This window comes from Mauremys reevesii, linkage group 18, assembly GCF_016161935.1.
Source record: "Mauremys reevesii isolate NIE-2019 linkage group 18, ASM1616193v1, whole genome shotgun sequence".
Lineage (NCBI taxonomy): Eukaryota > Metazoa > Chordata > Testudines > Geoemydidae > Mauremys > Mauremys reevesii.
Genome location: NC_052640.1, coordinates 29,983,849 through 29,997,806, shown reverse-complemented (window position 1 = coordinate 29,997,806; position 13,958 = coordinate 29,983,849). Strand labels below are relative to the sequence as shown.

The 13,958-nt window shown below is 53.2% G+C and overlaps 1 protein-coding gene across 1 annotated transcript in view; it reads right to left on the bottom strand.

The window, feature by feature from the left end:
- GAS2L1 (growth arrest specific 2 like 1) overlaps nt 1–13,698 on the bottom strand; it is a 54,344-nt gene extending 40,646 nt beyond the window's left edge. The window contains exon 1 of the mRNA XM_039505423.1: nt 13,542–13,698. The gene's annotated coding sequence lies outside the window, so the exon portion shown is untranslated. The remainder of the gene's footprint in view (nt 1–13,541) is intronic.
- Nucleotides 13,699–13,958: the final 260 nt, after the last annotated feature.

The following is a 13,958-nucleotide window of genomic DNA, read 5'->3' as shown; positions in this document are numbered from 1 at the left end:
GCAAAGGTTGGTTTTGGACATGGAGGGGCTGTGTCTTTAAGACATTAAATGATCTAATTCTTCCTGCCTGTGACACAGCCAGTTCGACCATTATTTGTCAGCCACTTAGTCATGACCTCATTGTCAAGTTTAAATCTTTAAACGACTGGCAGCTGCACAAAGAAATCCACAACAGTTTGCAAGTAGGAGCCGATGTTTGAAAATAAGACTCACTTGGGAGCTTTTGTAAGACTCACTTGGGAGCTACATGTGTCAACGCTGCTCCAGTTCACTCTTATCTGGAAGCAAGGGAGCCCAGAGCAGAGGGATGGAGGCAGGATTGGAATCCAGACAGGGACCAAACATCTCAAAGAACCTCCAGTTACAATAAGTAACTTTCTCTTCTTCAAGTGCTGGTCCCTAGGTGGGAGAGTAGCGAGCAGTGGTCAGTGAGGAAGTGGGCGGGAGGGTTCACCAGAAGAGACAGTCTGGAGGATAGCGTGCGACCGATTGCTGCATCCATTGCAGTGGCAGAGGTGATGGCGTAATGGGCAGAAAACGGTGTGGATGGAGGTCCAGGTGGCTGCCCTACAAACGTCAGGCCACAGGACGTCCACGAGAAAGGCCAACGTAGCAGCATATGCCCGCGTAGAGTGGGCCGTGACCCCCAGAGATGCGGAGACATGGGAGAGCACACAATAGTCGGCAATACACCAATGGATCCATTTAGGGAGTCACAGTGAAGAGAGTGTGCGACCCTGGCACCATTCAGCAATGGGGATGAAGAGTCACAGAGAGACACAGAAGGCGCGGGTACATGGAAGATAAGAGGCCCGCCGAACATCGAGAGTGTGGAGCATACGTTCTCGAGGGGAGGTGTGTAGTTTAGGGTAGAAGGTTGGGAGGTGCACACACTGGTTAAGGTGGAACAGCGAGGCCATTTTGGGGAGAAATTTGGGATGGAGGAGTAGGGAGACCTTGACCCCGTGGAAGACAGTGAAAGGTGGATCCGCCTGTGATGGGTTGGATCACAGAAACCCCCTTGGGGTTGCCAACTGATATGCTGAGACTACCCCTGAGCTTGCTCTCCCTGCCAGCTTTGGGGTTCAGTGTCCTGCCTGGTTTGAGCCAGACCCGCTAGCTTGCTGCAAACCCAGACCCAGGTCTGAACCACGTCCCCTTAGCAGCTGTAGGCTTAACTGAAAGCAGCTTAAGAAGTGTCCCTGCCTTTAACACTCAGATGCCCAACTCCCAATGCAGGGCCGGCTCTAACTTTTTTGCCGCCCCAAGCAAAAAAACGAGCACTGCCCTGCAGTAACACCCACCCCATGAGTGCCGTGCCGCCGAATCCCACCACCCCGTGAGCGCCACGCCACCCAAGCCCCCACCCCCCCGCGAGCGCCATGCAAGCCCCCACCCCCAAGCTCCACACCGACCAAGCCCCCCCGAGCGCCGCCCTGCCCCAAGGTGCCACCCCAAGCATGTGCTTGGTCAGCTGGTTCCTGGAGCCGGCCCTGTCCCAATGGGGTCCAAACCCCAAATAAATCCGTTTTACCCTGTATAAAGCTCATACAGGGTAAACTCAAATTGTTCACCCTCTATAACACTGATAGAGATGCACAGCTGTTTCCCCCCCTGCCCCCCGGTATTAATACATACTCTGGGTTAATTAATAAGTAAGAAATGATTTTATTAAATACAGAAAGTAGGATTTAAGTGGTTCCAAGTAATAGCAGACAGAAGATCTCGACCGCTGGGTCGGACCATCCTCGCCGTTTTCCAGCCGACGACGATCACCACTGGTGAACCGAGGAGTATCTGCTGCCTGTGGTCCCGCTAGCAGAACAGATAACGACTTGTCGTCTCCGAGGCAACGGAGGCAAGCGCCGTGTGGATCTCCAACGGGCATAGGCTTTGCCTGGGCATGAGCCCGCACGGGAAAAGCCACCAACTACACAACTATAAGAACTAAACACTAACACTAACTATACAACTAACTATATACAAAAAACGAAGAGTGAAGGCTAGGTGGTGGAGGGCAGAGAGCACTCCACAGTTCCGACCGGCCGTCACGGCGGTAGGAACTGAGGCGGGCGGGCCGGGGGGTATATATTTAGCGCATAGCGCGCCACTCCAGGGGCCCGCCGGGTTGCTAGGGAAAGAGAAGCGCGCGCACACCTAACTGGAATGCATTGGAGCAATCACTCGAAGAAGAACAAAGTGAATTACCAAGTAAAATAAAATAAAACCCTCAAGTCTGTGCCAAATACAGTAAGAAAACTGAATACAGATAAAACCTCACCCTCAGAGGTGTTCCAGAAAGCTTCTTTTTATAGACCTGTCTCCTTCTAGTCTGGGTCCAGCAATCACTCACACTCCCTGTAGTTACTGTCCTTTGTTCCAGTTTCTTTCAGGTATCCTTTGGGGGTGGAGAGGCTCTCTCTTGAGCCAGCTGAAGACAAAATGGAGGGGTGTCTCAGGGGTTTAAATAGACTTTCTCTTGTGGGTGGAGACCCCCCTCCTCACCTGTATGCAAAGTCCAGCTCCAAGATGGAGTTTTGAAGTCACCTGAGCAAGTCACATGTCCATGTATGACTCAGAACTTACAGGTAGCAGCCATGGTTCACATGCTGCCTTGAACATACTCAAGTAGACTTCTTATGTGGATTGGAGCCTTCCAAGATCCATTGTCCATTAAGTGCTTCTTGATTGGTTACTTAACTTGCACATTCCTTTCTCAAGAAGCTGACCAAATGCTTTATTGAGGCTACTTAGAAATCAAGCTAGTACACAGCCAATATTCATAACTTTGAACACAAAAATGACCCACGCATACTGTGCCAGGGTCAGGCTGGATGGCTACAGGAGTGTGTTAGAAGGCAGAAATATTAGGCCCAGATTAAGTAGATCCCTTTTCCCTGGGTAAGGTAACAGGAGCAGTTCCAGGACAAGCAGGAACTTGCTGGAACCAATTAAGGCAGGCAGGCTAATTAGGACACCTGGAGCCAATTAAGAAGAAACTGCTAGCAGGGGGGTACAGTGTTGTGGGGTTTGGCTGGGCCCCTCCAGGCAAGTGGGTCCTGAGGGAGCCTGGACAGGGCAGGCCCTGGCCTGGCTGATTGCGCCACTCCAGAGGGGCCGGAGCGATTCCCCACGCCGGGACCAGGCTGCCGGCTCAACCTGGCAGACACAGTCACCTCCCAGCTGGGCCGGTGAGTGCGGCTGGGAGGCAGGGCGTGGGGGAGTGGGTCTCTGAGGGGTCTGGGGGTGTGTGTGCTGGGCTGTGAGGGGGCAGGGAAGATGTGTGTGTTGGGGCACTAGGCAGTGGGGGTTCTGTGTGGGGTGCTGGGCAGTTGTGGTGGGGCTGTGGGCAGGGGGGTGCTGTGCATTTGTTGGAGGATTTGGCGGGGGTGCTGGGCATAGTGAGTCCAGGGGGGCCTCTGGCCATAGTGAGTCGGGAGGATGTTGGGTATGGGAGGGGCTGTGTGGCACGGCATGGGCCCACACCCAACAGGAAGGGGCATGTTGGCAGCACAAAGCCAGGCAGGACACACTGCGTCTGGCAACTGCTGATTTGTAAATAGTGCCCTCGCACTGGGCTGGGCAGAGCGGGGCCGCCCCTGCCATACCATGCCCCTGGCTGGCCCCTCACTCCGGGGACTGATCTCCCCGCACCACGTGTCATTGCTCCGATGGGGACCCACAAATACATTTGGCACTGGGCCCACAAAAGGTTAATCCGACCCTGTTTAGAGGGAACAAAATAATGGCACACACCCATTTCAGGGTAGGGGCATAAGAGGCCGGGGTCAGCCAACCAGCTTGGGCTGGCTGCATGAGGAGGTCATGAATAAGGAGGATGATACAGGAGGATCCAGGGGGTTGCAGGATGTCCAGGAATTGGTTTTGTGGAACCTGGACATCTTTGACAGGCAGGTTGAGGGCTGTAACCATGAGTTGAAGCAAGTCCTGGTACTGCACGTGGTCATCAGGATGGCAGAGAGTGGGCGGGATAAGAACATCATCAGGGGATGAAGAGGTGCCCGTATGGACCAGAGGGGTGATGGCACTGTCGGTGCTGCTGGTGCAGCAGGAATGGGAATGTCGGAGGCTCCTCATGCACAGAAGGGGGAGTAGTATGCACTGGAGAAAGGCGATGGGGCAGGTGGAGTGGCACGCCTCAGTAGGGGTTCCAAGCGGTCCAGTAGGCCAAGCATAGGGGTCGCCAGGCAACAGCAGAGCTTGTGGGTAGCAGAACCAGGATCAGCTGGCGGAACATACGTTGGATGGTACAGTTGGTGCTGGGGATCTGGGCTGTACGACTGGGTAGGGAAGAAGGCAGTGTCCAGTTCTGAGACCACTCAGAGTCTGAAGACAGGTCCGGTAAGGGTGGGGCTATCAGAGCCAGCGGTACTGGTGGTGCAGTGAAGGATGGACAATCTGAGAGAGGCAAGGTGCATCTGAGGGCGCCGGTGGAGAAAGATGGAGCGGAGCAGAAGGCTGGAGCAGGAATAGCTCGTTGGCAGGAGACAGCAGACAGAAGGTGCCTGAAGGACTGGGGTGTGGAGGTGAACTCGCATGAGCTCAGCCGTGGGCATAAGAGGCAGGAGACAACCAGGTGTACATGGAGCTGCAAGTTCTGATAGCTCTGGATGAGTGGATGGAGCTGGAGGTGATGGTGGCAGATCAGTCACCAGGGCTGGCGGTGGCACCAGTGGGGTGCAGTGCTTGGACTTGTGCTCCATGCAAGGCTTCTTCAGATCAGGAGTGTCTGGATCAATGTGTGACTTCTCATCTGACCTGGCATGGCTCAGGGAGGCAACACTGTGCTTGGAGGCGGTCCCTGTTGGGGAGCCCCCTTTATGCCCATGAGCACGATTCTTGTGTGCACGGTGGGCTTTGGCCGTGGGGGCTGGTGCTAGACAGGAAGGGACCGAGGAGGCACTGGCCGCTGGTGTTGGGTGTCACTCTGATGGATCTGTGGTCACTGGATCTGATTGCACATGTGGGTGCATAGACTCCTCCATAAGGAATTTGCAGAGGCAAAGTTCTCTGGCTTCCCAGGTATGAGGTAGGAACAAGTGACAGATGGAGCAGCAGGGGGTGATACGAGTCTCACCGAGACAGTAGAGACAGTGCTGGTGCTTGTCACTCACGGCAAAGGAGCGCAGGCAGGAAGCACAGTATTTAAAACTGGCTTGCCAGGGCATGGTCCCTGGGCTGGGGCAAGACCCCCAGAGGAGAGAGGGAAATGGAAAGCCCAACGCAAACCTAAGAACTAAGAGATACAACTAACTAACGGACAGCTAAGAACTAGAGGAAAACTATAAGCAGCGAACGGAGAGCAGCTCTCTTAAGTGAGCGAAGAGCACCGAGGAACAGAGATTCCAACTCTGGCCACACGGCGGTAAGAGGGTACTGGGGCGGCGTCTTGGGCGTGCCACGCAGTCAACGCACAACACATGTGCGGGTCAATGGCTGGCTCCGGTGCATGGCGTGCATACGGACCTGTGTTTGGAATCCACATAGGGACCAGCATTTGAAGCAGCAGCACTGGGTTATTGTAAGTAGCTTCGAGGAGAGGCTGTCTGGCCTAGTGGATGGAGCAGGGCCCAGCCTAAGGATTCCTGGGTTCTAGTCCCAGCTCTCCCACTGGCTGAGCAATCTCAGGCTAAAACTCCCAAAAAGCGCTGGTAGTTGGGGTGGGGTGAGAAACCTGAGGCCTGATTCTCAGAAGCTCCTAGTGCCCTCCAACTGCACATGAGACCAGGTGGAGCCTACGCCCAGCGGCATCCCTGAAACTCAGACTCAAACTGAGCACCCAGAATGGAGATGCCAAAAACAATGTGGCTCCATACCCTCTCGGGCCTCAGTTTCCCCATCTTCAAAGGGGGATAATACCAACCCCACAGCTTTATAGAGAACTATAATGGGAGGTGCCAAGGGTTATTATTATCTGTTTTCCCAGTTCCTTTAATTAGGTGACTCGCCCAAGGAGTCTGTAGCTTAGCCAGGAACTGAAGCTGCATCTCCAGTGTGCCAGCCCAGGACACTGTCCACGAGACCATTCTCCCCTCCAGCAATAGGGCACCGCTCTGAGGAAGCTCACACTCTGGGGTCCCACCACCAGCAACTGGGGGAATGACGGGCCTGGTGTCAGAATGACAGGTGTCAGCACCACTGCTTCCCAGATCTCTGTGCTCTGTTGCCAGCCCTGTTCCCTATGGGTGCAGGGTAGGATGACAGTACAGCTGGAAACAAAGGCCAGGCTAGAAATCCACAGAGAAAGACAGCTCTGGTCTGCACTCCTGCAGAGCCCAGAGTTAAAGCAGGGTTTACTGTCAGCCAGGAGGAGGAAGGGAGGATAGGCTGGGAAATGCTGCCACCTCCTGGTTGTTATGCCAGGCACACTGGGGCAAGGGCGCAGATCTCAAGCAGATCTCAAGCTTTCAGTGGTCTGTGCGAAAGACAGTCAATGGAGGCTCCCTTCTCGGCAAGCACCTGCCAGCCTGACACGCAGACAGGTACGTACAGGCAGAGGGAAGACGTTTTCCATGCTGGAGTGACCCAGTAGTGCAGTGCTGAGGTGGTGCTGAATGGGGTTGTCTTTTTGTTGAAGATCCTTCCAGTGTTAGCAGGTAATTAGTCCCCGTGCCTGGGGGGTCTGGGATGCTCAGTGTTAGGGATGTGAACTTCAACCTTCTACCTTAAAAACAGGAGTGAATCTCCTCTACCGAAAAATAAAACCCTCAGGATTCTGGCCTGCGTGTCACTTGGCAGGCATTGCTAGGCCATGACACTGAGCGTATAGATCAAACCCATAAAGCAAATCTAGGGGGATTCCCTTTACAAAGACATACATTTCTTCCTTTACTGCTAATAGGAGATCACTTCCAACCAATCATAGCTTCAGGAACCCCCACTCCCCCCCACACACACATACACACCTGTTTATGTGAGATGTAAACAAATGTGAGGTGGAGGGGACCTTTGCCAGAGCTGATGCTTGAGTGCCCTGATTTCCCGCTGCCTGTACTCAACATCCTTGGATGATATTTGCTCTAAAATGTCCCACCCCTGCTATCACAGGCACTAGTAGCATTGTAGCCACCACATTGTATAGATAGGTTGGAAGGATTTGATTTTTCTCCATGAATGATGGTGAACATCAGTTTCACCCACGCAAAAACATTTCCATCAATAATAAATGAAATTTACACATAAGCAAAGTAAAAAAAATGCTGCTTGAGATTAGAGGTTGATTTATGATTATTTACTTTGTATATTTAGCCATGTGATGTAGACAATTCAGGTCTTAATGGTTATAAAGTTTTAACTTTTTGAACCTGAACGTCTGCTGTCATTAAATAATTGTCTGACCCTCCATAATTTCCCACAACTGTGAAAATTTAAATCAAGAAAAAAATGGGGGGGAACTATACTTTTGCACAATTATGAACATTTAAAGTGACACAAATCTAAAAAATTGCTTGAAATAAACAGTGATATTATCCATCAAAATTATATTTAAAAACATCAAGTTCTGCCAAGCCTATGTATAGGTGTGTTCTGCACGCCAGCATTCCTACATGCTGCTGAACTGGTGACAGCAACTGGGAAATGGTGGTGGGGAAACTCTAATGGAGTCAGTCTCGCTCTCTCATGCACACGCACACAACCAAGGCCCCAGCCTGACTCAGAGCAGGCCTGAGGGTCTACCCAAGTGGATCCAGCTGCAGAATCAGGGCTGAAGGATTGGTCATGGAACCAATGACTGGGTCTCACCCATCTGCTTCATTTCATCTTTTTTGTGCTTGGAGGAGGAGAAATGGTTGGGGTTCTGTATTTTAGTAATAGTTGGAAAGTTGATGCAGAGTCAGCGTCAGAGCTGGGCCAAGACTGACCCAAAACAACCAGCCAACATCCACACACATTTGTATTTAATTTGATTCTGCTGGGCCAGGACTCACTCTCATTAATATCCTAGCAAGTGAGTTTACCGTGAAGAGCATTAACCAAAACCATTGGGTTTAAGCCAATATTGGGGACTATTCCTGGAGATGGATTCCCTCCTGTGCAAAAGGAGGCCAGGTCTTAGATAATAATAATACCTTATAGCAGGGCTGGCTCTACGGTTTTCGCCGCCCCAAGCAGCGTGCCGAGTTGCCGCCCCGGGCGGCGGGGGCAGTCCGTGTGCCCTTAGGGCGCCCGGCGCGTTTCCGCGGCGGCGGCAATTCGGCGGCAGCTTCTATGTTTAGTTGAAGCCGCCGCGGACAGCTAAACATAGAAGCTGCTGCCGAATTGCCCTCACCGCGGAAACGCGCCTGCTGCCCTAACGGCGGACAGACTGCCCCCGCCGCCCAGGGCGGCAATTCGGCGCGTTGCTTGGGGGCAAAACACCAGGGACTGCCGCCCCTTGCAGAATGCTGCCCCAAGCACCAGCTTGAAATGCTGGTGCCTGGAGCCAGCCCTGCCTTATAGGTAGAGCTCAAAATGGACAGTCTTATTATTCCCATTGCACAGATGGGGAAACTGAAGCATGGAGTAGAGAAGTGGCTTGCCCAAGGTCACCCAGCAAGCCAATGGTAGAGTGAGGACTAGAACCCAGATCTCTCAAGTCCTAGCTTAGGGGCCCAGCCACTAGTCCATACCGCCCTACCCAGTAGTGCATCAGCCCCCACTGGCCCCTTGCATAGAAGTGTATTTTGTCCAGCCAGCACATCACTCTTTTGAAACTGTCAGACTATTTGCCCCAGAAACCTGATTCAAAGAGTTCATTATGTGCATCCAGGAGGGAACAGGAACCTAGCCAGAGACACCAGCGTCCAATCCAAACAGCTTGGATTGTGACTGTCGAATCCCCACAACAAGCTGCTGGCGAATAAGCGACTGAGGGAGGATGATGAGCCGAAATCGTTCAGTGAATAAATTTAGAATCACAAATGCACCAGAGAAAATCATGGTCTATTGGGAGAAACCTGTGAGAGCAGGAAATGAAAAGCTGCCCAAGTTATGAAATCAGATGAATGATCCATTAGTCACCCTAGTGCTAATCAACTTTGAAATATAATACTTAATATTATTACCTATTCAGTTTTATTACAGCAGCATCTAATAATAATGCCTAGTTCTCATCTAGCATGTTTCATCAGTTGATCTCAAGGCACTTTACAAAGGAGGGCAAGATTATTATACCCATTTTACAGATGAGGAAACTGAGGCCTGGAACAGGAAGTGACTTGCTCAAGGTCATTGAGCAGGCCAGTGGCAGAGCCAGAACTGGAACCCAGGTGTAGTGAGCCCTAGTCCTGTGCTGTAACCATTAGACCACACTGCCTCCCTCCAATCAAGCATCAGGGCCCTAAGTGTTAGGCGCTGTACAGAGAGGTATCAAAGAAAGCAGTCCCAACCCCAGGGAAGGCGCTCACAGTTTGGAGTTAGGACACAATGGAGGGTGGGGGGGATAAGGTAACAATAAAATAGCATTTAGCAGGAGTCTCAGCTCATCATTTGCTTTCTTTGTTTCTCTAGAGCATCTTCCGTCAAAGGGTTCGGCTACACTGCATGCTTCTTTCAGCAGTGGGTAGAGTACAGGTACGGGTAGCCCCCATAGTAGGGGTATAAAGAGCAATGTGGCCCAGGAGGTATGGCTTAGGCAAGTAAAGACACACCTGAAGGTTGCGGGAACGTACCCTACACAGTTCTCCACTCACCCAAATCCGGTTCTCTGTCTACACTGCTAATTTTACCAGTCTAGGGTCCTGCTGCCTCCCCCCTGCCAGCGCCTTTCCTTGCCAGTGAAGGGGTCCTGCAACAGGGACCTGCTGAAGCCTTTCGTTGCTGCCGGAGCTTTTCACTGCCACATGTAGCTGCGTGTACTCCACGTGCCGCTGCCAATGGTGTGTAGTCTAGACATAGCCTAAGACTCCTAAATAGCTTTATGTTCATGAATTCAGTACTGCAGCCCCTCTGCAAGGTACAGGCCTTATATTGCCATTTTACAGGTGAGAAAACAAGCACAGAGAAATTGAGTGACTTGGCCAAGGACTTAGAGTATGGCTGGTACAAAGTTGGGAACAGAACCCAGGAGTCCTGACATCGCACCCTGTACTTTAGCCATCACACCATCTTCCCTCTGCCCCCCCACTCCAGCTCCCCTTGCTGCTGGTGACAGCGGAGTTCGCATGGCTCAGGCCAGACCCCTGGGCTGGGGATCCACCCCCTATAGCCCTGGGCCCAGGGTGTTCACAGCCCCGCCCTCACCCCTCCCTTAGCCCAGCCCAGATCCTCACCTGGAACATAGCAGGGGCACCCATCGGCCTCGCTGCTGCCAGAGTCCCAGGAGCTGCTGCTGTCCCAAGGGGAGCGGGCCGAGCTGCTGGTGCTGGGACAGAGATCCTCCACCTCCTGCCCTGGGGAGACTGGAAGGTCCCCACTGACTGGGCAGGGCGATGCCTCCTGCTGGGAATCAGGGCTGGGCTCCTGGGGCTAGTGCTTCCCACACAAGAAGCCCCAGAGCCCAGGGCTGGGTCCCACCTGCCCAGCCGCATCCTGGGCCGGCTCCATTTGGGCCTGGCTGGTGCCTCACCCACCTCGGCGCCTGCATTGGGAGCCAGTTTCCTCCACCAGAAGGCTGGGCACTTCCACCCCCTGGCCTGGCCTGGAGCTGCTTCCCTGCTAGCAGGGATGGAGGGGCCGCTCCGCTCCTGGGGAAGATGGCAGCTGCTTCCCTCAGTATCTGGGGCCACCTGCAGAGCCTTCTTCCTGAACATCCTCAGGAGCCTGGCCATCCTGGAACTGAGTGGGGAGCAGGCGTGAGTCTGGGGTTAAGGCAGCCCCTCGCTAACAGGCCTTTTCGGTCCCTCCCCATCCCTGCCCCAGCCAGAGCAGCTCCTCCTCCCACCACAGGGGTGCAGGGAGTGCAAGCTGCACACACTGGCAGGAGTTCATTGCACGATCTGCTCCCAACGTTTCCCCTCATCATCCCTGGTGCTCAGGGGTGAAAGTAGAACTAGGGACTTACTGGTACAGGGCTGGGTTGGGGCTGGCTCTGGCCCCTGGAAGGGGCGGGGTCTCAGGCGGAAGGAGCGGGGATGGGGGTCAGAGCCAGTTGGGAGCCCCAGGCCCTTTAAATTGCCACCTGGGGAAACCGGGCCAACCGGCACACCGTACCTGCTCTTGCCGGTACACCATACTGGGGCGTACCTGCTTACTTTCACCTCTGCTAGTGCTGCAATGCCCAGGGAGTCTCCTCCTTTTAGAGCAGTGGGGTCGGTCACAAAGACCAGCTGTCATTTGGACAAGCAGCCCCCTTGTGCCGTCCCAGGACACACTCCCGCCCAGGCGAGAGAAGGAACAGAACCCAGGAGACGGACTTCTCCTGGGAAACCATTCCCCAAGTCAAAGTCACAAAGTCCCGAGACATAGGAAGCCCAGGGCAGGGCGCCCTTGTTTCCCATTGATTTCCATGCTCAGCAGCTCGCAGGGTCTGGCCCAGCTCAGAGACTCTCAGCCTGGGGAACAGTCTCTCACAAGAGAAGAGCTGGGAGCCCCGTTGCTGGGACGTTTCCAAACACACTGGAGATGGCTCTGGAGAAGCGCCTGCCCCATCTGAGAGTGAGGGGCTCCTGGGGACTGTTTGCAAATCAAGTCTCTTTTGGGAGAGATTCTCTCCCCATTTCTGCCTCTTTCCAGACAGACAGGGGAAACCACAGGTACTGTCCCTCACCCTTCTCCTCACTCCCCAAGCCCAAGGCAGGCTGGAGAAGGCAGTGACCTGCAGAGTTGCCCTGCGCAATCAGCAAGCAGGGTGATGACACTGGGTGATCGACTGGCTGTGAAAACAAGAGTCTGTCTTATTGCCAAGAGATGGAGAAACTCAGCCAGCAGCAGGGAGTGCAGAACACTGCCCTAGTGCGGGGGTGTCAGCACCTCCCAGCTCCTGCTATCCCGCCACTTTACACACCTTCCTGAAGCCTCCCCCCGCCCCCCGGGCTGTAGGGACTGGGACCCCAACCCTACTGATGAGAAACAGGCCTGGAGAGGGGAAGCTACTGGCTCAGAGTCACCCCACGTGTCAGAGCCATGGATGGGACCAAGCAGTTCTTATTTCTAGGCCCTTTCACTAACCACTGCTGCACACTCCATCCCACAGCTGGCAATTACAACCAGGCCCTCATGTCCGGTCCTCCTGCCTCTGAGAGGGAGGGTGCTCTGCTGCTGTAGTGATGGGGAGTCAGGACTCCTGGGTTCCATTGCTGGTTTTCCTATTGACCTGTGGGACTTTGGGCAAGTTGCTCCCCCTCTCTATGGCTCAGTGGGAGTCAAAAAGACAATGGTTAAAGTTTGGCCCCAACTATTTCTTGTTTCTCTAGACCAGACATTTTAGCAGAGTTTAGAATTCCTTGGCACTCAACACCTGGAAACACCCCTTTCTCCTTTGCAGAGGGCTTTAATGCCCCTTATCTCACCCAGGCTCATTGCTGCCCGGAGTTAGAGAATTGTCCCTATTCCCATGGGACAGATGGGGATCCTGAGGTACAGAGAAGGGAAACGACCTACCCAAGGTCCCACACAGCAAGGCAGTCACAGAGCCAGAAAGAGAAGCCACCAGTCCTGACCCCTGTTCTAAATAATAGACAAGAAACCCCCAGAGGCAGGGATACAGCCCAGGAATCCAGATGGTGGGAATATTCTCATGGAAACTGTTTTCTGTCAGGAAATCCCATTCAGACTAAACCAGTTTGTTTCTTGAAATCATGACGAGTTGGATGAAAATTCTTTGAAAAAATATTTTGTTGCAAAACAAAAGCATCTCCTGCTTGTCCACTATGGCCCCTAAATCCTTTTCAAAGTCACTGCTTTCCAGGGAACAGTCCCCCATTCTGTAGGTGTGGCCTGACTCCTTTGTTCCTGGACGTATGGGTTTGCATATGGCTTTATTAAACCTAATTATTCAGTAAGTATTTTGGAAGAACTAGACCATTAGAGAGAGAATCATGAACTGTTCACAGACAACGAATGGAGAGAAGCAGCGAGAGTAATCAAATACATGATCGGTTATGACTTGTTTGCTTGGTCTTAATAGAGAACAAAAGGACCTGAGTCCCCTCCCTCTCAATAGTCCCGTGGTCACCCAACAGTGCTGAGACTCTGAGAGGCAGGAGGTTCAGAGTTCTCACCAGATGTCCCAAAGATGGCCCAGGTCACCACCACAGGGGATCGTTCTCAGAGCACTACTCCAGCCCCACCTCTTTGTGAGGGCCTTCCACAATGAGAGGGTTGGAGAGCAGCTCCCCCTCCACCCACACACAGTGCCTGGTGGTAGGAGGAGAGTAGAGGAAAGGACAAAGGATGCAAGAGAAGAAGAGAAAGGAGGGAGGAATGGAGGAAAAGGGAAACCAAAAAGGAGAAACCCCAGTGTCCCCAGTGATTCTAAGGCACAAAGTCTGAGGTGGGGAATAAAATTCTGCCAACTCAATCTAGTGTTTTCCATGCCTAGAATTCAGCCGGCACCAGGTGGATCAGACTGAACAGGTTCCAAACCTCTTGGAGGCTCTTACCTTCTAAACAGAGATGTCTGTTTTCTAGCAAAATCAGTAAAAGGGAAGGAGAAAACTCCGAAGAGGGTCCTCCTCGTGCTCACGTATGTGAACCCAAATTCTCTCTCAGTCTTCAAGGAGAACCTCGAGAAGGAGACTTGCTGAGGCAACACCACAGGGGTCTCCAAGGTTGCCCCGTCCTGCACCCCTGTCCTGCCTTGCTGATGTCAGGGTCTCTCTGTGAGGTCACCACCTCCCCACCACCTTTGACCAATAGGCTGGGGTCCTACCAAAGGCCCTTGTGATGTCACTGCCACACCCACCCCTTCCCTTCAGGGCTAATGTCCTGCCCTTGGCCAGCCATATTGGATGTTTGAGTCCCCCCCGTGGATCACCCCACGCACTGTGTGTTCATTCTAGGAAGGGGGTCAGCTACAC